Source organism: Oncorhynchus nerka, linkage group LG8 (genome assembly GCF_034236695.1).
Source record: "Oncorhynchus nerka isolate Pitt River linkage group LG8, Oner_Uvic_2.0, whole genome shotgun sequence".
Taxonomy (NCBI): Eukaryota; Metazoa; Chordata; class Actinopteri; order Salmoniformes; family Salmonidae; genus Oncorhynchus; species Oncorhynchus nerka.
In genome coordinates this window covers 1,045,615-1,069,832 of record NC_088403.1, presented here as the reverse complement: position 1 = coordinate 1,069,832, position 24,218 = coordinate 1,045,615, and the positions used below count along the sequence as shown (strand labels likewise).

Here is a 24,218-nt window from a genome sequence, read left to right as displayed (position 1 = left end):
AGATCACACCTGGGACAGAGGTCACATGACTTAACATACCCAACCAGCAGCAAGATCTCACCTGGGACAGAGGTCACATGACTTAACAGACCCAGTCAGCAGGTTAGACAATACCTGAATTAACAGTAATGTCTAACTGTGAGGTAGCAGAGGGAACAGTCTATGACTTGGGTGGCTGGAGTCTGACAATTTGTAGGTCCTTCCACTGACACCGCCTGGTATAGAGGTCCTGGATGGCAGGAAGCTCAACATATTCTCATCACATTACTTCCTGTGTTATTGAACACATCTGTTGAAGACGCCATTATTGTGTCTGTGTCTCTCACCTGTATTGAAGCCCCTCTCCAGGGCGGGCCAGGGCCGGTGATTCTTCCACAGGTTCCCCAGGTACCAGTCACTCTGGTTCTCCACCAGACCTAGAACCTGCTGACCTAGAACACAGAACACTCAGGTTACTATGGTTCCCCAGGCACCAGTCACTCTGGTTCTCCACCAGACCTAGAAACTGGAAAAGAGGGACACACAGGTTACTACCAAGGGCTGCTCAATAGAAAAGTATTGTCTCATTATCATAATTACCCACCGGGGGGCGCTGTGGAGTCAGGTGTCAAACAACACTCAGGTTACTACCAAGGGCTGCTCTATAGAAAAGTATTGTCTCATTATCATAATTACCCACCGGGGGGCGCTGTGGAGTCAGGTGTCAAACAACACTCAGGTTACTACCAAAGGGCTGCTCTATAGACATGCATAGAGAACACACAAACAATGCTGCACCATAGAGTAGTGTTGGCTCGTGATAACAATCACCCACCAGAGGGCGCTATGGACAACAAGCTGTTAAGTACAGCCCATCCACTGACGTTGAATCAATTGCAAGAAATAAAGAGAAAATGAATGGTGCCTTTTGAGCAAGACAATCTGCTCACATTGAGGTAAAGCTGATTGAGTAGATGAAGGTAAGAACAGAGAGAGAGGTGGAACATCTAGTCAAGAAAGAGAGGAAGGGTTGTGGAGTACAGGAGCTCAGGGAGGACTGGAAGGGGAGGTATCATCTTAGAGGGGAGGGAGGTATCATCTTAGAGGGGAGGGAGGTATCATCTTGGAGGAGAGGGAGGGAGGGATCATCTTGGAGGAGAGGGAGGTATCATCTTGGAGGAAAGGAGAGGGAGGTATCATCTTGGAGGAGAGGGAGGTATCATCTTGGAGGAGAGGGAGGTATCATCTTGGAGGAGAGGGAGGTATCATCTTGGAGGAAAGGAGAGGGAGGTATCATCTTGGAGGAGAGGAGAGGGAGGGTCATCTTGGAGGAGAGGAGAGGGAGGGTCATCTTGGAGGAGAGGAGAGGGAGGGATCATCTTGGAGGAGAGGAGAGGGAGGGATCATCTTGGAGGAGAGGAGAGGGAGGGATCATCTTGGAGGAGAGGAGAGGGAGGTATCATCTTGGAGGAGAGGGAGGGATCATCTTGGAGGAGAGGGAGGGATCATCTTGGAGGAGAGGAGAGGGAGGTATCATCTTGGAGGAGAGGAGGGATCATCTTGGCACAGGGGTTTGGGGTGAGTTGAGGTAGGGGTTTGGGGTGAGTTGAGGTAGGGGTTTGGGGTGAGTTGAGGTAGGAGGTTTGGGGTGAGTTGAGGTAGGGGTTTGGGGTGAGTTGAGGTAGGGGGGTTTGGGGTGAGTTGAGGTAGGGGTTTGGGGTGAGTTGAGGTAGGGGTTTGGGGTGAGTTGAGGTAGGGGGTTTGGGGTGAGTTGAGGTAGGGGTTTGGGGTGAGTTGAGGTAGGGGTTTGGGGTGAGTTGAGGTAGGGGTTTGGGGTGAGTTGAGGTAGGGGTTTGGGGTGAGTTGAGGTAGGGGGTTTGGGGTGAGTTGAGGTAGGGGGTTTGGGGTGAGTTGAGGTAGGGGTTTGGGGTGAGTTGAGGTCGGGGTTTGGGGTGAGTTGAGGTAGGGGGTTTGGGGTGAGTTGAGGTAGGGGTTTGGGGTGAGTTGAGGTAGGGGTTTGGGGTGAGTTGAGGTAGGGGTTTGGGGTGAGTTGAGGTAGGGGTTTGGGGTGAGTTGAGGTAGGGGTTTGGGGTGAGTTGAGGTAGGGGTTTGGGGTGAGTTGAGGTAGGGGTTTGGGGTGAGTTGAGGTAGGGGTTTGGGGTGAGTTGAGGTAGGGGTTTGGGGTGAGTTGAGGTAGGGGTTTGGGGTGTGTTGAGGTAGGGGGTTTGGGGTGAGTTGAGGTAGGGGTTTGGGGTGAGTTGAGGTAGGGGTTTGGGGTGAGTTGAGGTAGGGGTTTGGGGTGAGTTGAGGTAGGGGTTTGGGGTGTGTTGAGGTAGGGGTTTGGGGTGAGTTGAGGTAGGGGTTTGGGGTGAGTTGAGGTAGGGGGTTTGGGGGTGAGTTGAGGTAGGGGGTTTGGGGTGAGTTGAGGTAGGGGTTTGGGGGTGAGTTGAGGTAGGGGGTTTGGGGTGAGTTGAGGTAGGGGTTTGGGGTGAGTTGAGGTAGGGGTTTGGGGTGAGTTGAGGTAGGGGTTTGGGGTGTGTTGAGGTAGGGGTTTGGGGTGAGTTGAGGTAGGGGGTTTGGGGTGAGTTGAGGTAGGGGTTTGGGGTGAGTTGAGGTAGGGGTTTGGGGTGAGTTGAGGTAGGGGGTTTGGGGTGAGTTGAGGTAGGGGTTTGGGGTGAGTTGAGGTAGGGGTTTGGGGTGAGTTGAGGTAGGGGTTTGGGGTGTGTTGAGGTAGGGGTTTGGGGTGAGTTGAGGTAGGGGGTTTGGGGTGAGTTGAGGTAGGGGGTTTGGGGTGAGTTGAGGTAGGGGTTTGGGGTGAGTTGAGGTAGGAGTTTGGGGTGAGTTGAGGTAGGGGTTTGGGGTGAGTTGAGGTAGGGGGTTTGGGGTGAGTTGAGGTAGGGGGTTTGGGGTGAGTTGAGGTAGGAGGTTTGGGGTGAGTTGAGGTAGGGGGTTTGGGGTGAGTTGAGGTAGGGGTTATTGAAGAGATAGAGGATGAAGGGATGGAAGGAAGGCAGCTCTAATGAAGTCTAAGGAAGATTAATGAGGGACTATTGGAGTGTGAGTGTGTGTGTGTGTTGCAGCTGCTAGTCAAACAGCAGAGAGCAGACGTGCTTTAGATGTCGTGAAAACAAAGCCCACGGCTCTGTTACTCTCCTCTCAGGGGGACAAGTGACTGGGACAATCAGAGGGGAAGGACACTCAATTCAATTCATTTCAAGGGCTTTATTGGCATGGGAAACATGTGTTAACATTGCCAAAGCAAGTGAGGTACACTCTCTCTCCCTCAAAGTCTGTTTGTCTATTTCCCAGTATTTCCCAGTATTTCCCAGTATTTCCCAGTATTTCCCAGTATTTCCCAGTATTTCCCAGTATTTCCCAGTATTTCCCAGTATTTCCCAGTATTTCCCAGTATTTCCCAGTCCAGTATTTCCCAGTATTTCCCAGTATTTCCCAGTATTTCCCAGTATTTCCCAGTCCAGTATTTCCCAGTATTTCCCAGTATTTCCCAGTCCAGTATTTCCCAGTATTTCCCAGTCCAGTATTTCCCAGTATTTCCCAGTATTTCCCAGTATTTCCCAGTATTTCCCAGTATTTCCCAGTCCAGTATTTCCCAGTATTTCCCAGTATTTCCCAGTCCAGTATTTCCCAGTATTTCCCAGTATTTCCCAGTATTTCCCAGTCCAGTATTTCCCAGTATTTCCCAGTATTTCCCAGTATTTCCCAGTATTTCCCAGTATTTCCCAGTCCAGTATTTCCCAGTCCAGTATTTCCCAGTATTTCCCAGTATTTCCCAGTCCAGTATTTCCCAGTCCAGTATTTCCCAGTATTTCCCAGTATTTCCCAGTATTTCCCAGTCCAGTATTTCCCAGTATTTCCCAGTATTTCCCAGTATTTCCCAGTCCAGTATTTCCCAGTATTTCCCAGTATTTCCCAGTATTTCCCAGTATTTCCCAGTCCAGTATTTCCCAGTATTTCCCAGTATTTCCCAGTATTTCCCAGTATTTCCCAGTATTTCCCAGTATTTCCCTCAGAGATGAGTAGAGGAAGACACACTTATAAACAGATACTCAGAGATGTCAACTAGAGACTTGGGGGAATTCAGAAATCAAAGAGTTGTATCCCTCTCTCTCTCCCTCTCTCTCTTACACACTTATAAACAGATACTCAGAGATGTCAACTAGAGACTTGGGGGAATTCAGAAATCAAAGAGTTGTATCCCTCTCTCTCTCCCTCTCTCTCTTACACACTTATAAACAGATACTCAGAGATGTCAACTAGAGACTTGGGGGAATTCAGAAATCAAAGAGTTGTATCCCTCTCTCTCTCCCTCTCTCTCTTACACACTTATAAACAGATACTCAGAGATGTCAACTAGAGACTTCAGAAATCAAAGAGTTGTATCCCTCTCTCTCTCCCTCTCTCTCTTACACACTTATAAACAGATACTCAGAGATGTCAACTAGAGAATTCAGAAATCAAAGAGTTGTATATTCCATTTGTTTTAGTATTCAGAAATCAAAGAGTTGTATCCCTCTCTCTCTCCCTCTCTCTCTTACACACTTATAAACAGATACTCAGAGATGTCAACTAGAGACTTGGGGGAATTCAGAAATCAAAGAGTTGTATCCCTCTCTCTCTCCCTCTCTCTCTTACACACTTATAAACAGATACTCAGAGATGTCAACTAGAGACTTGGGGGAATTCAGAAATCAAAGAGTTGTATCCCTCTCTCTCTCCCTCTCTCTCTTACACACTTATAAACAGATACTCAGAGATGTCAACTAGAGACTTCAGAAATCAAAGAGTTGTATCCCTCTCTCTCTCCAGACTCTTACACACTTATAAACAGATACTCAGAGATGTCAACTAGAGAATTCAGAAATCAAAGAGTTGTATATTCCATTTGTTTTAGTATTCAGCAACCCCCTTTTCAAATCAAAGAGTTGTATCCCTCTCTCTCTCCCTCTCTCTCTTACACACTTATAAACAGATACTCAGAGATGTCAACTAGAGACTTGGGGGAATTCAGAAATCAAAGAGTTGTATCCCTCTCTCTCTTACACACTTATAAACAGATACTCAGAGATGTCAACTAGAGACTTGGGGGAATTCAGAAATCAAAGAGTTGTATCCCTCTCTCTCTCCCTCTCTCTCTTACACACTTATAAACAGATACTCAGAGATGTCAACTAGAGACTTCAGAAATCAAAGAGTTGTATCCCTCTCTCTCTCCCTCTCTCTCTTACACACTTATAAACAGATACTCAGAGATGTCAACTAGAGAATTCAGAAATCAAAGAGTTGTATATTCCATTTGTTTTAGTATTCAGAAATCAAAGAGTTGTATATTCCATTTGTTTTAGTATTCGTCACCTGTGAGTGACACGCAGATGAATCAAACAAACGTCTCTCCCTTTACATATGCATTCGTTCTCAGGCTTTTCACTGCGGAAATGATCAACTTCTAGTCTGGAGGATGTAGATACCAAACCACTGTTGTCAAAACTTCTTCCAGTCAGCCAGACAAGGGGAAAGAACAACTAAATCAATACAATCATTTAATCAGCTTCAACAAAGACGGGTCTCTGTGCCACTTGGAGAGCAGACGAGATGTCACGATGAAAATAACCCCCCCCATTTTAAAATCCGCCCCAATTCTCCAACCCCCTTTTCAGAAAGACTTCCTGGCGCTCGTCTCATATTTTCTAGAAGGTTCCAGTCGCCCCGTCCAAATGTTCAGTACGGTAACTTGTCTTCACAGACAATTAACTTGCATTGTTACTGGTTAGTGGATATTGATCCTCCAATCAGAGATGTTGGGCATTGTGATGTCATTGTTACTGGTTAGTGGATATTGATCCTCCAATCAGAGATGTTGGGCATTGTGATGTCATTGTTACTGGTTAGTGGATATTGATCCTCCAATCAGAGATGTTGGCATTGTGATGTCATTGTTACTGGTTAGTGGATATTGATCCTCCAATCAGAGATGTTGGCATTGTGATGTCATTGTTACTGGTTAGTGGATATTGATCCTCCAATCAGAGATGTTGGGCATTGTGATGTCATCCCCCCTGACTCAATAACTTCTATTTATAGATTAGCAGTTGAGACAGAGAAAATACATTCACAAAAGCTTTGTCCCAAATGGCTCCCTACTCCCTACATAGTGCATTACAGTTGACCACAGACCCTATGGATCCTGGTCTAAAGTAGTATACTACAGTTGACCACAGACCCTATGGATCCCGGTCTAAAGTAGTGCACTATAAAGGGAATAAGGTGCCATTTGGGAAGTGCATTACAGTTGACCACAGACCCTATGGATCCTGGTCTAAAGTAGTGCACTACAGTTGACCACAGACCCTATGGATCCCGGTCTAAAGTAGTGCACTATAAAGGGAATAAGGTGCCATTTGGGATTCAGCTAAGATAACAGTATGCATGGTGTATCTATTGGCAGTCTTCTTTAGACAGTGATTCTTAGCAGGGAATCCATACGCTATCTTCTACCAGTAGAGGGAACTTATCGCATCTTCATTTCATTACATGTGGAGAAGAATAGAGAGAGAGACAGAGAGACAAAGAGAGACAGAGACAGGGAGAGAGACAGAGAGACAGGGAGAGAGACAGAGAGACAAAGAGAGACAAAGGGAGACAGAGAGAGAGAGAGGGAGCGACAGAGAGAGGGAGAGAGAGAGACAAAGAGAGACAGAGAGAGAGAGAGAGACAGAGAGAGAGAGAGACAGAGAGAGAGAGACAGAGAGAGAGGGAGCGACAGAGAGAGAGAGAGAGAGAGAGAGAGAGAGAGAGAGATGCTGACAGATGAATGATAATGTCCAAGGTCACCAGAGACAGCGAGGCAGACGTCCGCAGGCTCACGCATGTCCACCATCTACAGCTTCCTTCACTTGTTCCCAGAAACCACCACCATGCCCACCATCTAGAGCTTCCTTCACTTGTTCCCAGAAACCACCACCATGTCCACCATCTACAGTTTCCTTCACTTGTTCCCAGAAACCACCACCATGTCCACCATCTACAGCTTCCTTCACTTGTTCCCAGAAACCACCACCATGTCCACCATCTACAGCTTCCTTCACTTGTTCCCAGAAACCACCACCATGTCCACCATCTACAGTTTCCTTCACTTGTTCCCAGAAACCACCACCATGTCCACCATCTACAGCTTCCTTCACTTGTTCCCAGAAACCACCACCATGTCCATCCATCTACAGCTTCCTTCACTTGTTCCCAGAAACCACCACCATGTCCACCATCTACAGCTTCCTTCACTTGTTCCCAGAAACCACCACCATGTCCATCCATCTACAGCTTCCTTCACTTGTTCCCAGAAACCACCACCATGTCCACCATCTACAGTTTCCTTCACTTGTTCCCAGAAACCACCACCATGTCCACCATCTACAGCTTCCTTGTTCCCAGAAACCACCTAAACATCCACAGACTGAAGGTGAAAGACTTCAGAAAGTACCAGAGGACGAGACAAAGCCAACTAGCGGAGACAAACCTGTCCTTCCTTCCCTCTTCCAGTACCAGAGGACGAGACGAAGCCAACTAGCGGAGACAAACCTGTCCTTCCTTCCCTCTTCCAGTACCAAAGGACGAGACAAACCTGTCCTTCCTTCCCTCTTCCAGTACCAGAGGACGAGACAAAACAACTAGCGGAGACAAACCTGTCTTTCCTTCCCTCTTCCAGTACCAGAGGACGAGACGAAGCCAACTAGCGGAGACAAACCTGTCCTTCCTTCCCTCTTCCAGTACCAGAGGACGAGACAAAGACAACTAGCGGAGACAAACCTGTCCTTCCTTCCCTCTTCCAGTACCAGAGGACGAGACAAAGACAACTAGCGGAGACAAACCTGTCTTTCCTTCCCTCTTCCAGTACCAGAGGACGAGACAAACCTGTCCTTCCTTCCCTCTTCCAGTACCAGAGGACGAGACAAACCTGTCCTTGCTTCCCTCTTCCAGTACCAGAGGACGAGACAAAGACAACTAGCGGAGACAAACCTGTCTTTCCTTCCCTCTTCCAGTACCAGAGGACGAGACAAACCTGTCCTTCCTTCCCTCTTCCAGTACCAGAGGACGAGACAAACCTGTCCTTGCTTCCCTCTTCCAGTACCAGAGGATGAGACAAAGACAACTAGCGGAGACAAACCTGTCCTTCCTTCCCTCTTCCAGTACCAGAGGACGAGACAAACCTGTCCGTCCTTCCCTCTTCCAGTACCAGAGGACGAGACGAAGCCAACTAGCGGAGACAAACCTGTCTTTCCTTCCCTCTTCCACACTGATCAGATAGAAAGCACAGCAGTCACCTCTGATCTGATGACACAAATACAACACTATCCCCTATATAGTGCACTACATTGAACTACGGTCCATAGGGAATAGGGTGCCATTTTGGGGGGGATACAAGCTAAGTGAGGGAATACCTCGTACTCTTCAAAATACTAATACAGCTAAGTGTTCATACGTCAAGGGTCAGCCTGTCTGCCTGCCTGCCTGTCTGTCTACCTGCCTGTCTGCCGCAGGGCATTAGTCCTGCCAAGCGGTCATCTCCTGTTCTGACAACAATACTGAGAAGGACAAGGTAGTGATGACTTCATAGGATGTGTGTGTGAATGGTAGGGATGACATTAGACTGGGTGTGAATGGTAGGGATGACATTAGACTGGGTGTGAATGGTAGGGATGACAGAGGGTGTGAATGGTAGGGATGACATTAGACTGGGTGTGAATGGTAGGGATGACAGAGGGTGTAAATGGTAGGGATGACATTAGAGGGTGTAAATGGTAGGGATGACATTAGACTGGGTGTGAATGGTAGGGATGACAGAGGGTGTGAATGGTAGGGATGACATTAGACTGGGTGTGAATGGTAGGGATGACATTAGACTGGGTGTGAATGGTAGGGATGACATTAGAGGGTGTAAATGGTAGGGATGACATTAGACTGGGTGTGAATGGTAGGGATGACATTAGACTGGGTGTGAATGGTAGGGATGACAGAGGGTGTGAATGGTAGGGATGACATTAGACTGGGTGTGAATGGTAGGGATGACAGAGGGTGTGAATGGTAGGGATGACATTAGACTGGGTGTGAATGGTAGGGATGACATTAGACTGGGTGTGAATGGTAGGGATGACAGAGGGTGTGGATGGTAGGGATGACATTAGACTGGGTGTGAATGGTAGGGATGACATTAGAGGGTGTGAATGGTAGGGATGACATTAGACTGGGTGTGAATGGTAGGGATGACATTAGAGGGTGGGAATGGTAGGGATGACATTAGACTGGGTGTGAATGGTAGGGATGACATTAGACTGGGTGTGAATGGTAGGGATGACATTAGACTGGGTGTGAATGGTAGGGATGACATTAGACTGGGTGTGAATGGTAGGGATGACATTAGACTGGGTGTGAATGGTAGGGATGACATTAGAGGGTGTGAATGGTAGGGATGACATTAGAGGATGTGAATGGTAGGGATGACATTAGAGGGTGTGAATGGTAGGGATTACATTAGAGGGTGTGAATGGTAGGGATGACATTAGACTGGGTGTGAATGGTAGGGATGACATTAGAGGGTGTGAATGGTAGGGATGACATTAGACTGGGTGTGAATGGTAGGGATGACATTAGAGGGTGTGAATGGTAGGGATGACATTAGACTGGGTGTGAATGGTAGGGATGACATTAGACTGGGTGTGAATGGTAGGGATGACAGAGGGTGTGAATGGTAGGGATGACAGACTGGGTATGAATGGTAGGGATGACATTAGACTGGGTGTAAATGGTAGGGATGACATTAGAGGGTGTGAATGGTAGGGATGACATTAGAGGGTGTGAATGGTAGGGATGACATTAGAGGGTGTGAATGGTAGGGATGACATTAGACTGGTTGTGAATGGTATGGATGACATTAGACTGGGTGTGAATGGTAGGGATGACATTAGACTGGGTGTGAATGGTAGGGATGACATTAGACTGGGTGTGAATGGTAGGGATGACATTAGAGGGTGTGAATGGTAGGGATGACAGACTGGGTGTGAATGGTAGGGATGACATTAGAGGGTGTGAATGGTAGGGATGACATTAGACTGGGTGTGAATGGTAGGGATGACATTAGACTGGGTGTGAATGGTAGGGATGACATTAGACTGGGTGTGAATGGTAGGGATGACATTAGACTGGGTGTAAATGGTAGGGATGACATTAGACTGGGTGTGAATGGTAGGGATGACATTAGACTGGGTGTGAATGGTAGGGATGACAGAGGGTGTGAATGGTAGGGATGACATTAGACTGGGTGTGAATGGTAGGGATGACATTAGACTGGGTGTGAATGGTAGGGATGACATTAGACTGGGTGTGAATGGTAGGGATGACAGAGGGTGTGAATGGTAGGGATGACATTAGACTGGGTGTGAATGGTAGGGATGACAGTAGAGGGTGTGAATGGTAGGGATGACATTAGAGGGTGTGGATGGTAGGGATGACAGTAGACTGGGTGTGAATGTTATGGATGACATTAGACTGGGTGTGAATGGTAGGGATGACAGAGGGTGTGAATGGTAGGGATGACATTAGAGGGTGTGAATGGTAGGGATGACATTAGACTGGGTGTGAATGGTAGGGATGACATTAGACTGGGTGTGAATGGTAGGGATGACAGAGGGGAATTAGAAGTCAGTCAGTAAAACAACAGAGGAAGTAGCAGTCAGTCAGTAAAACAACAGAGGAAGTAGCAGTCAGTAAAACAACAGAGGAAGTAGCAGTCAGTCAGTAAAACAACAGAGGAGGTAGCAGTCAGTCACTAAAACAACAGGAAGTAGCAGTCAGTCACTAAAACAACAGAGGAAGTAGCAGTCAGTCAGTAAAACAACAGAGGAAGTAGCAGTCAGTCAGTAAAACAACAGAGGAGGTAGCAGTCAGTCACTAAAACAACAGAGGAGGTAGCAGTCAGTCACTAAAACAACAGAGGAAGTAGCAGTCAGTCAGTAAAACAACAGAGGAAGTAGCAGTCAGTCAGTAAAACAAGAGGAAGTAGCAGTCAGTCAGTAAAACAAGAGGAAGTAGCAGTCAGTCACTAAAACAACAGAGGAAGTAGCAGTCAGTCAGTAAAACAACAGAGGAAGTAGCAGTCAGTCACTAAAACAACAGAGGAAGTAGCAGTCAGTCAGTAAAACAACAGAGGAAGTAGCAGTCAGTCACTAAAACAACAGAGGAAGTAGCAGTCAGTAAAACAACAGAGGAAGTAGCAGTCAGTAAAACAACAGGAAGTAGCAGTCAGTCAGTAAAACAACAGAGGAAGTAGCAGTCAGTCAGTAAAACAACAGAGGAAGTAGCAGTCAGTAAAACAACAGAGGAAGTAGCAGTCAATCAGTAAAACAACAGAGGAAGTAGCAGCCCACCGGTAAAACAACAGAGGAAGTAGCAGTCAGTAAAACAACAGAGGAAGTAGCAGTCAGTCAGTAAAACAACAGAGGAAGTAGCAGTCAGTAAAACAAGAGGAAGTAGCAGTCAGTAAAACAACAGAGGAAGTAGCAGTCAGTCAGTAAAACAACAGAGGAAGTAGCAGTCAGTAAAACAACAGAGGAAGTAGCAGTCAGTCAGTAAAACAACAGAGGAAGTAGCAGTCAGTCAGTAAAACAACAGAGGAAGTAGCAGTCAGTCACTAAAACAACAGAGGAAGTAGCAGTCAGTCAGTAAAACAACAGAGGAAGTAGCAGTCAGTCAGTAAAACAAGAGAGGAAGTAGCAGTCAGTCAGTAAAACAAGAGAGGAAGTAGCAGTCTGTCAGTAAAACAACAGAGGAAGTAGCAGTCAGTCACTAAAACAACAGAGGAAGTAGCAGTCAGTCAGTAAAACAACAGAGGAAGTAGCAGTCAGTCACTAAAACAACAGAGGAAGTAGCAGTCAGTCAGTAAAACAACAGAGGAAGTAGCAGTCAGTCAGTAAAACAACAGAGGAAGTAGCAGTCAGTCAGTAAAACAACAGAGGAAGTAGCAGTCAGTCAGTAAAACAACAGAGGAAGTAGCAGTCAGTCAGTAAAACAACAGAGGAAGTAGCAGTCAGTCAGTAAAACAACAGAGGAAGTAGCAGCCCACCAGTAAATAGATAATAAAGCAGTGGATTGTCTGTTGGTTCTTCTTGAGACCATGTGGCTGTTTGGAGCTGCCCAGTTAAGTAATGGAGGATTTGGAGAGTCTGTGTGTGTGTGGATTTAGAGTGGACAGTATCCGCCAGACTGGTCCTTGTCCTCCCTGCTAATACCAGTAATCAACGAGATGAAGAAAACACATTCTGAGACAGCTTGGGCCTCCAACCGGATTGGAGGAGAAGATCAAACGACCCGCCCTTAAAACCTTCCCCATACAGATAGAAACAGTTTCCTGTGTTCGTAAGACGTTGCTGGCACTTTCTCAATTTGTCTCAATGTCCGAAAATGGCTAGTATCCCCTGTCCTCGCCTCCTTCTCACACCGGATTGGAGGAGAAGATCAAAGGACCCGCCCTTAAAACCTTCTCCTGCAATGTGCTCTGAGGAGACGGCAGGGACAGAGGAAGTGAGGATTGGAGGAAAAGACAAATAGGGAAAGAGTATCAGAGAAAATGTTTTTCAATAAATTTACTTTGAAGTCTTTAAAGTAACCTGCCTGACACTATAGAATATATACTGGACCAGTCAGTCTACTGAGAATAAAATAAAATACATACTGGACTAGTCAGTCTACTGAGAATAAAATAAAATACATGCTGGACTAGTCAGTCTACTGAGAATAAAATAAAATACATACTGGACTAGTCAGTCTACTGAGAATAAAATAAAATACATGCTGGACTAGTCAGTCTACTGAGAATAAAATAAAATACATACTGGACTAGTCAGTCTACAGAGAATAAAATAAAATACATGCTGGACTAGTCAGTCTACTGAGAATTAAATATAAACTGAAATAGTCAGTCTACTGAGAATAAATACATACTGGACATAAAATAAAATACAAACTAGACTAGTCAGTCTACTGTGAATAAAATATAAACTGGACTAGCCAGTCTACTGAGAATTAAATATATACTGGACTAGTCAGTCTACTGAGAATAAAATATAAACTGTAAGCAGCTTGGTTTGAAGAAATCAACTGTGGGAGCAATTATTAGGAAATGGAAGACATACAAGACCACTGATAATTTCCCTCGATCTGGGGCTCCACGCAAGAACTCACCCTGTGGGGTCAAAATGATCACAAGAACGGTGAGCAAAAATCCCAGAACCACACGGGGGGACCTAGTGAATGACCTGCAGAGAGCTGGGACCAAAGTAACAAAGCCTACCATCAGTAACACACTACTCCGCCAGGGACTCAAATTCTGCAGTGCCAGACGTGTCCCCCTGCTTAAGCCAGTACATGTCCAGGCCCGTCTGAAGTTTGCTAGAGAGCATTTGTATGATCCAGAAGAAGATTGGGAGAATGTCATATGGTCAGATGAAACCAAAATATAACTTTTTTGGTAAAAACTCAACTCGTCGTGTTTGGAGGACAAAGAATGCTGAGTTGCATCCAAAGAACACCATACCTACTGTGAAGCATGGGGGTGGAAACATCATGCTTTGGGGCTGTTTTTCTGCAAAGGAACCAGGACTACTGATCCGTGTAAAGGAAAGAATGAATGGGGCCATGTATCGTGACATTTTGAGTGAAAACCTCCTTCCATCAGCAAGGGCATTGAAGATGAAACGTGGCTGGGTCTTTCAGCATGACAATGATCCCAAACACACCGCCCGGGCAACGAAGGAGTGGCTTAGTAAGAAGCATTTCAAGGTCCTGGAGTGGCCTAGCCTATCTCCAGATCTCAACCCCATAGAAAATATTTGGAGGGAGTTGAAAGTCCGTGTTGCCCAGCAACAGCCCCAAAACATCACTGCTCTAGAGGAGATCTGCATGGAGGAATGGGCCAAAATACCAGCAACAGTGTGAGAAAACCTTGTGAAGACTTACAGAAAACATTTGACCTCTGTCATTGCCAACAAAGGGCATATAACAAAGTATAGAGATAAACTTTTGTTATTGACCAAATACTTATTTTCCACCATAATTTGCAAATAAATTCATTAAAAATCCTACAATGTGATTTTCTGGATTTTTTTCTCATTCTGTCTGTCATAGTTGAAGTCTACCTATGATGAAAATTACAAGCCTCTCTCATATTTTTAAGTGGGAGAACTTGCACAATTGGTGGCTGACTAAATACTTTTTTGCCCCACTGTATAGTCAGTCTACTGAGAATAAAATACTGGACCAGTCAGTCTACTGAGAATAAATTCAGTGCCCTCTGTAATTATGGGGACAGTGAAGCATGATATCCTTCTTTTGGCTCTATACTCCAAAGGTTTTGGATTTGATCATAGAATGACTATGAGGTTAAAGTGCAGACTGTCAGCTTTCATTTGAGGCTATTTTCATCCATATCGGGTGAACCTTTTTGAAATTTACAACACTTTATGTACATAGTCCACTATTTAAAGGGAGCAAAACTATTAGGACAAATTCACTTCTGTGTATTAAAGTAGTAAAAAGTTAAATATTTAATCCCATATTCATAACACACAACGACTACAAACTTGTTGGATACATTTGATGTTAGTTTTGGTGTTTTTTTTCCAGATTTTTTTGTTTCTCAATATAAATAAATGGTCAATAATATATTGGTGTCATTTTGGAATCATTTTTATTGCAAATTTTAAAAAATGAGAATATGTTTCGAACCACTTCTACATAGATGTGGATGCTACCATGGTTACGGATTATCCTGAATTAAATCGTGAGTAATGATGACTGAGAATGTTAAGACGTACAAATATTGGCAAACCTTCCCCTTGTTATTGTATTAGCGTCTATGTTGTTATGCTACAATACGGACCATGAGGTTCATTTCAGGGTGTTGTTACGTATCAGTTGAGATGTGAGCACCACAAGTATATTTAGTCATTTGACTGATGAACGCATTCAGGTCTGTGACACTGGGCCTAACACCCCAGGATTAAATCTCCCCAAACTGTTCACAGGCCGTTTAACCATCTACTTTCCAAAACATCAAAATCGGTTAAATAACGGGTTTTTTATGTTTTCATTCAGTTACAAAAGTAACAGTCCTGGCTGAGCCCCATATAAGAGTTCACCAAACAACAACCTACAGTGAGACATCTAGCGGTTTCTACCAAACAACAACCTACAGTCTGAGACATCTAGCTAGGTTTCTACCCAAACAACAACCTACAGTCAGACATCTAGCTAGGTTTCTACCCAAACAACAACCTACAGTCTGTCAGACATCTAGCTAGGTTTCTACCCAAACAACAGTCTGACCTAGCAGTCTACCCAAACAACAACCTACAGTCTGAGACATCTAGCTAGGTTTCATCAGTCAGACATCTAGCTAGGTTTCTACCCAAACAACAACCTACAGTCAGACATCTAGCTAGGTTTCTACCCAAACAACAACCTACAGTCAGACATCTAGCTAGGTTTCTAGTCAGACATCTAGCTAGGTTTCTACCCAAACAACAACCTACAGTCTGAGACATCTAGCTAGGTTTCTACCAGACAAACAACAACCTACAGTCAGACATCTAGCTAGGTTTCTACCCAAACAACAACCTACAGTCAGACATCTAGCTAGGTTTCTACCCAAAACAACAACCTCTACAGTCAGACATCTAGCTAGGTTTCTAAAACAACAACAAGTCAGACAAGCAACCTAAACAACAACCTACAGTCAGACATCTAGCTAGGTTTCTACCCAAGCAACAACCTACAGTCAGACATCTAGCTAGGTTTCTACCTAAACAACAAGTCCATCTAGCAGGTTTCAGTCAGACATCTAGCTAGGTTTCTACCCAAACAACAAGTCAGACATCTAGCAGTCTACCAAACAACAACCTACAGTCAGACATCTAGCTAGGTTTCTACCCAAACAACAACCTACAGTCAGACATCTAGCTAGGTTTCTACCCAAACAACAACCTACAGTCAGACATCTAGCTAGGTTTCTACCCAAACAACAACCTACAGTCTGAGACATCTAGCTAGGTTTCTACCCAAACAACAACCTACAGTCAGACATCTAGCTAGGTTTCTACCCAAACAACAACCTACAGTCAGAGACATCTAGCTAGGTTTCTACCCAAACAACAACCTACAGTCAGACATCTAGCTAGGTTTCTACCCAAACAACAACCTACAGTCAGACATCTAGCTAGGTTTCTACCCAAACAACAACCTACAGTCTGAGACATCTAGCTAGGTTTCTACCAAACAACAACCTACAGTCAGACATCTAGCTAGGTTTCTACCCAAACAACAACCTACAGTCAGACATCTAGCTAGGTTTCTACCAAACAACAACCTACAGTCAGACATCTAGCTAGGTTTCTACCCAAACAACAACCTACAGTCAGACATCTAGCTAGGTTTCTACCCAAACAACAACCTACAGTCTGAGACATCTAGCTAGGTTTCTACCCAAACAACAACCTACAGTCAGACATCTAGCTAGGTTTCTACCCAAACAACAACCTAGACATCTAGTCAGACATCTAGCTAGGTTTCTACCCAAACAACAACCTACAGTCAGACATCTAGCTAGGTTTCTACCCAAACAACAACCTACAGTCAGACATCTAGCTAGGTTTCTACCCAAACAACAACCTACAGTCAGAGACATCTAGCTAGGTTTCTACCCAAACAACAACCTACAGTCAGACATCTAGCTAGGTTTCTACCCAAACAACAACCTCTACAGTCTGAGACATCTAGCTAGGTTTCTACCCAAACAACAACCTACAGTCAGACATCTAGCTAGGTTTCTACCCAAACAACAACCTACAGTCAGACATCTAGCTAGGTTTCTACCCAAACAACAACCTACAGTCAGACATCTAGCTAGGTTTCTACCCAAACAACAACCTACAGTCTGAGACATCTAGCTAGGTTTCTACCCAAACAACAACCTACAGTCAGACATCTAGCTAGGTTTCTACCCAAACAACAACCTACAGTCAGACATCTAGCTAGGTTTCTACCCAAACAACAACCTACAGTCTGAGACATCTAGCTAGGTTTCTACCCAAACAACAACCTACAGTCAGACATCTAGCTAGGTTTCTACCCAAACAACAACCTACAGTCTCTAGCTAGGTTTCTACAAACAACAACCTCTCTAGCTAGGTTTCTACCCAAACAACAACCTACAGTCAGACATCTAGCTAGGTTTCTACCCAAACAACAACCTACAGTCAGACATCTAGCTAGGTTTCTACCTAAACAACAACCTACAGTCAGACATCTAGCTAGGTTTCTACCCAAACAACAACCTACAGTCAGACATCTAGCTAGGTTTCTACCCAAACAACAACCTAACAGACATCTAGCTAGGTTTCTACCAAACAACAACCTACAGTCAGACATCTAGCTAGGTTTCTACCCAAACAACAACCATCTACAGTCTGAGACATCTAGCTAGGTTTCTTTCTACCCAAACCCAAACAACAACCTACAGTCTGAGACATCTAGCTAGGTTTCTACCCAAACAACAACCTACAGTCTGAGACATCTAGCTAGGTTTCTACCCAAACAACAACCTACAGTCTGAGACATCTAGCTAGGTTTCTACCCAAACAACAACCTACAGTCTGAGACATCTAGCTAGGTTTCTACCCAAACAACAACCTACAGTCAGACATCTAGCTAGGTTTCTACCCAAACAACAACCTAACAGACATCTAGCTAGGTTTCACCCAAACAACAACCTACAGTCAGACATCTAGCTAGGTTTCTACCCAAACAACAACCTACAGTCTGAGACATCTAGCTAGGTTTCTACCCAAACAACAACCTACAGTCAGACATCTAGCTAGGTTTCTAGGTTTCCCAAACAACAACCTACCATCTAGCAGTCAGACATCTAGCTAGGTTTCTACCCAAACAACAACCTACAGTCAGACATCTAGCTAGGTTTCTACCCAAACAACAACCTACAGTCTGAGACATCTAGCATCTAGGTTTCTACCTGACATCTAGCTAGGTTTCTACCCAAACAACCTACAGTCAGACATCTAGCTAGGTTTCTACCCAAACAACAACCTACAGTCAGACATCTAGCTAGGTTTCTACCCAAACAACAACCTACAGTCAGACATCTAGCTAGGTTTCTACCCAAACAACAACCTACAGTCAGACATCTAGCTAGGTTTCTACCCAAACAACAACCTACAGTCAGACATCTAGCTAGGTTTCTACCCAAACAACAACCTACAGTCAGACATCTAGCTAGGTTTCTACCCAAACAACAACCTAGCTGAGACATCTAGCTAGGTTTCTACAGTCAGACAAAGGTTTCAAAACAACAACCTACAGTCTGAGACATCTAGCTAGGTTTCTACCCAAACAACAACCTACAGTCAGACATCTAGCTAGGTTTCTACCCAAACAACAACCTACAGTCTGAGACATCTAGCTCTACCCAAACAACAACCTACAGTCAGACATCTAGCTAGGTTTCTACCCAAACAACAACCTACAGTCAGACATCTAGCTAGGTTTCTAGTCAGACATCTAGCTAGGTTTCTACCCAAACAACAACCTACAGTCAGACATCTAGCTAGGTTTCCCCAAACAACAACCTACAGTCAGACATCTAGCTAGGTTTCTACCCAAACAACAACCTACAGTCTAGAGACAAACAACAACCTACAGTCAGCTCTAGGTTTCTACCCAAACAACAACCTACAGTCAGACATCTAGCTAGGTTTCTACCCAAACAACAACCTACAGTCAGACATCTAGCTAGGTTTCTACCCAAACAACAACCTACAGTCAGACATCTAGCTAGGTTTCTACCCAAACAAACCTACCTACATCAGTCTGTCAGACATCTAGCTAGGTTTCTACCCAAACAACAACCTAAGTCAGAGACATCTAGCAGGTTTCAGACATCTAGCTAGGTTTCTACCCAAACAACAACCTACAGTCTGAGACATCTAGCTAGGTTTCTACCCAAACAACAACCTACAGTCAGACATCTAGCTAGACCCAAACAACAACCTCAGTCAGACATCTAGCTAGGTTTCTACCCAAACAACAACCTACAGTCAGACATCTAGCTAGGTTTCTACCCAAACAACTACAGTCTAGACATCTAGTTTCTACCCAAACAACAACCTACAGTCAGACATCTAGCTAGGTTTCTACCCAAACAACAACCTACAGTCAGACATCTAGCTAGGTTTCTACCCAAACAACAACCTACAGTCAGACATCTAGCTAGGTTTCTACCCAAACAACAACCTACAGTCAGACATCTAGCTGGTCTGAGACATCTAGCTTTTCTACCCAAACAACAACCTACAGTCAGACATCTAGCTAGGTTTCTACCCAAACAACAACCTACAGTCTGAGACATCTAGCAGACATCTAGCTAGGTTTCTACCCAAACAACAAGTCAGACATCTAGCAGTTTCTACCCAAACAACAACCTCAGTCAGACATCTAGCTAGTTTCTACCCAAACAACAACCTACAGTCAGACATCTAGCTAGGTTTCTACCCAAACAACAACCTACAGTCTGAGACATCTAGCTAGGTTTCTACCCAAACAACAACCTACAGTCAGACATCTAGCTAGGTTTCTACCCAAACAACAACCTAAGTCAGACATCTAGCAGGTCAGAGTCAGACATCTAGCTAGGTTTCTACCCAAACAACAACCTACAGTCAGACATCTAGCTAGGTTTCTACCCAAACAACAACCTACAGTCAGACATCTAGCTAGGTTTCAGTCTGACCCAAAAACAACAACCTACAGTCAGACATCTAGCTAGGTTTCTACCCAAACAACAACCTACAGTCAGACATCTAGCTAGGTTTCTACCCAAACAACAACCTACAGTCAGACATCTAGCTAGGTTTCTACCCAAACAACAACCTACAGTCAGACATCTAGCTAGGTTTCTACCCAAACAACAGACATCTACAGTCTGAGACATCTAGCTAGGTTTCTACCCAAACAACAACCTACAGTCAGACATCTAGCTAGGTTTCTACCCAAACAACAACCTACAGTCTGAGACATCTAGCTAGGTTTCTACCCAAACAACAACCTACAGTCAGACATCTAGCTAGTTTCTACCCAAACAACAACCTACAGTCAGACATCTAGCTAGGTTTCTACCCAAACAACAACCTACAGTCTGAGACATCTCTGAGCATCTAGCTAGGTTTCTACCCAAACAACAACCTACAGTCTGAGACATCTAGCTAGGTTTCTACCCAAACAACAACCTACAGTCAGACATCTAGCTAGGTTTCTACCCAAACAACAACCTACAGTCTGAGACATCTAGCTAGGTTTCTACCCAAACAACAACCTACAGTCAGACATCTAGCTAGGTTTCTACCCAAACAACAACCTACAGTCAGACATCTAGCTAGGTTTCTACCCAAACAACAACCTACAGTCTGAGACATCTAGCTAGGTTTCTACCCAAACAACAACCTACAGTCTGAGACATCTAGCTAGGTTTCTACCCAAACAACAACCTACAGTCTGAGACATCTAGCTAGGTTTCTACCCAAACAACAACCTACAGTCAGACATCTAGCTAGGTTTCTACCCAAACAACAACCTACAGTCAGACATCTAGCTAGGTTTCTACCCAAACAACAACCTAAGTCAACATCTAGCAGGTTTCTACCCAAACAACAACCTACAGTCAGACATCTAGCTAGGTTTCTACCCAAACAACAACCTACAGTCTGAGACATCTAGCTAGGTTTCTACCCAAACAACAAACATCTAGCTAGGTTTCTACCCAAACAACAACCTACAGTCAGACATCTAGCTAGGTTTCTACCCAAACAAAACAATCTAGCTAGGTTTTCAACATCTAGCTAGGTTTCTACAGTCAGACATCTAGCTAGGTTTCTACCCAAACAACAACCTACAGTCTCTAGCTAGACATCAGTAGCATAGGTTTCTACCCAAACAACAACCTACAGTCTGAGACATCTAGCTAGGTTTCTACCCAAACAACAACCTACAGTCTGAGACATCTAGCTAGGTTTCTACCCAAACAACAACCTACAGTCTGAGACATCTAGCTAGGTTTCTACCCAAACAACAACCTACAGTCAGACATCTAGCTAGGTTTCTACCCAAACAACACAACCTCTACAGTCAGACATCTAGCTAGGTTTCTACCCAAACAACAACCTACAGTCAGACATCTAGCTAGGTTTCTACCCAAACAACAACCTACAGTCAGACATCTAGCTAGGTTTCTACCCAAACAACAACCTACAGTCAGACATCTAGCTAGGTTTCTACCCAAACAACAACCTACAGTCTGAGACATCTAGCTAGGTTTCTACCCAAACAACAACCTACAGTCTGAGACATCTAGCTAGGTTTCTACCCAAACAACAACCTACAGTCTGAGACATCTAGCTAGGTTCTGAGACATCTAGCCTACCCAAACAACAACCTACAGTCAGACATCTAGCTAGGTTTCTACATCTCTGAGACATCTAGGTTTCTACCCAAACAACAACCTACAGTCTGAGACATCTAGCTAGGTTTCTACATCTAGCAAACAACAACCTACAGTCTGAGACATCTAGCTAGGTTTCTACCCAAACAACAACCTACAGTCAGACATCTAGCTAGGTTTCTACCCAAACAACAACCTACAGTCAGACATCTAGCTAGGTTTCTACCCAAACAACAACCTACAGTCAGACATCTAGCTAGGTTTCTACCCAAACAACAACCTACAGTCAGACATCTAGCTAGGTTTCTACCCAAACAACAACCTACAGTCAGACATCTAGCTAGGTTTCTACCCAAACAACAACCTACAGTCTGAGACATCTAGCTAGGTTTCTACCCAAACAACAACCTACAGTCAGACATCTAGCTAGGTTTCTACCCAAAACAACAACCATCTAGCTAGGTTTCTACCAAACAACAACCTCAGTCTGAGACATCTAGCTAGGTTTCTACCCAAACAACAACCTACAGTCTGAGACATCTAGCTAGGTTTCTACCCAAACAACAACCTACAGTCAGACATCTAGCTAGGTTTCTACCCAAACAACAACCTACAGTCAGACATCTAGCTAGGTTTCTACCCAAACAACAACCTACAGTCAGACATCTAGCTAGGTTTCTACCCAAACAACAACCTACAGACATCTAGCTAGACCCAAACAACAACCTCAGTCAGACATCTAGGGTTTCTACCCAAACAACAACCTCTGAGACATCTAGTCTGAGACATCTAGCTAGGTTTCTACCCAAACAACAACCTACAGTCAGACATCTAGCTAGGTTTCTACCCAAACAACAACCTACAGTCAGACATCTAGCTAGGTTTCTACCCAAACAACAACCTACAGTCAGACATCTAGCTAGGTTTCTACCCAAACAACAACCTACAGTCTGAGACATCTAGCTAGGTTTCTACCCAAACAACAACCTACAGTCTGAGACATCTAGCTAGGTTTCTACCCAAACAACAACCTCAGTCAGACATCTAGCTAGTTTCTACCCAAACAACAACCTACAGTCTGAGACATCTAGCTAGGTTTCTACCCAAACAACAACCTACAGTCAGACATCTAGCTAGGTTTCTACCCAAACAACAACCTACAGTCAGACATCTAGCTAGGTTTCTACCCAAACAACAACCTACAGTCTGAGACATCTAGCTAGGTTTCTACCCAAACAACAACCTACAGTCAGACATCTAGCTAGGTTTCTACCCAAACAACAACCTACAGTCAGACATCTAGCTAGGTTTCTACCCAAACAACAACCTACAGTCAGACATCTAGCTAGGTTTCTACCCAAACAACAACCTACAGTCAGACATCTAGCTAGGTTTCTACCCAAACAACAACCTACAGTCTGAGACATCTAGCTAGGTTTCTACCCAAACAACAACCTACAGTCTGAGACATCTAGCTAGGTTTCTACCCAAACAACAACCTACAGTCAGACATCTAGCTAGGTTTCTACCCAAACAACAACCTACAGTCTGAGACATCTAGCTAGGTTTCTACCCAAACAACAACCTACAGTCTGAGACATCTAGCTAGGTTTCTACCCAAACAACAACCTACAGTCAGACATCTAGCTAGGTTTCTACCCAAACAACAACCTACAGTCTGAGACATCTAGCTAGGTTTCTACCCAAAACAAGTCTGTCAGACATCTAGCTAGGTTTCCATCTAGCTAGGTTTCTACCCAAACAACAACCTACAGTCAGACATCTAGCTAGGTTTCTACCCAAACAACAACCTACAGTCAGACATCTAGCTAGTCAGACATTCTACCCAAAACAACAACCTACAGTCAGACATCTAGCTAGGTTTCTACCCAACAACAACCATACAGTCTGTACCAAACAACAACCTACAGTCAGACATCTAGCTAGGTTTCTACAGTCTGAGACATCTAGCTAGGTTTCACCCAAACAACAACCTACAGTCTGAGACATCTAGCTCTAGGTTTCTACCCAAACAACAACCTACAGTCTGAGACATCTAGCTAGGTTTCTACCCAAACAACAACCTACAGTCAGACATCTAGCTAGGTTTCTACCCAAACAACAACCTACAGTCTGAGACATCTAGCTAGGTTTCTACCCAAACAACAACCTACAGTCAGACATCTAGCTAGGTTTCTACCCAAACAACAACCTACAGTCTGAGACATCTAGCTAGGTTTCTACCCAAACAACAACCTACAGTCAGACATCTAGCTAGGTTTCTACCAAACAACAACCTACAGTCAGACAGCTCTACCCAAACAACAACCTAGTCAGACATCTTAGGTTTCTACCCAAACAACAACTACAGTCTGAGACATCTAGCTAGGTTTCTACCCAAACAACCCTACAGTCAGACATCTAGCTAGGTTTCTACCCAAACAACAACCTACAGTCTGAGACATCTAGCTAGGTTTCTACCCAAACAACAACCTACAGTCTGCTAGGTTTCTACCCAAACAACAACCTACAGTCAGACATCTAGCTAGGTTTCTACCCAAACAACAACCTACAGTCTGAGACATCTAGCTAGGTTTCTACCCAAACAACAACCTACAGTCAGACATCTAGCTAGGTTTCTACCCAAACAACAACCTACAGTCTGAGACAT

At 44.4% G+C, this 24,218-nt stretch overlaps 2 protein-coding genes across 2 annotated transcripts in view; one reads left to right on the top strand and one right to left on the bottom strand.

The window, feature by feature from the left end:
• Nucleotides 1–401, bottom strand: part of LOC135572805 (xylosyl- and glucuronyltransferase LARGE1-like) — a 44,588-nt gene extending 44,187 nt beyond the window's left edge. The window contains 1 exon segment of the mRNA XM_065021223.1: nt 327–401. The gene's annotated coding sequence lies outside the window, so the exon portion shown is untranslated.
• Nucleotides 1–24,218, top strand: part of large1 (LARGE xylosyl- and glucuronyltransferase 1) — a 222,755-nt gene that overhangs the window by 142,461 nt on the left and 56,076 nt on the right. The window lies entirely within an intron of this gene.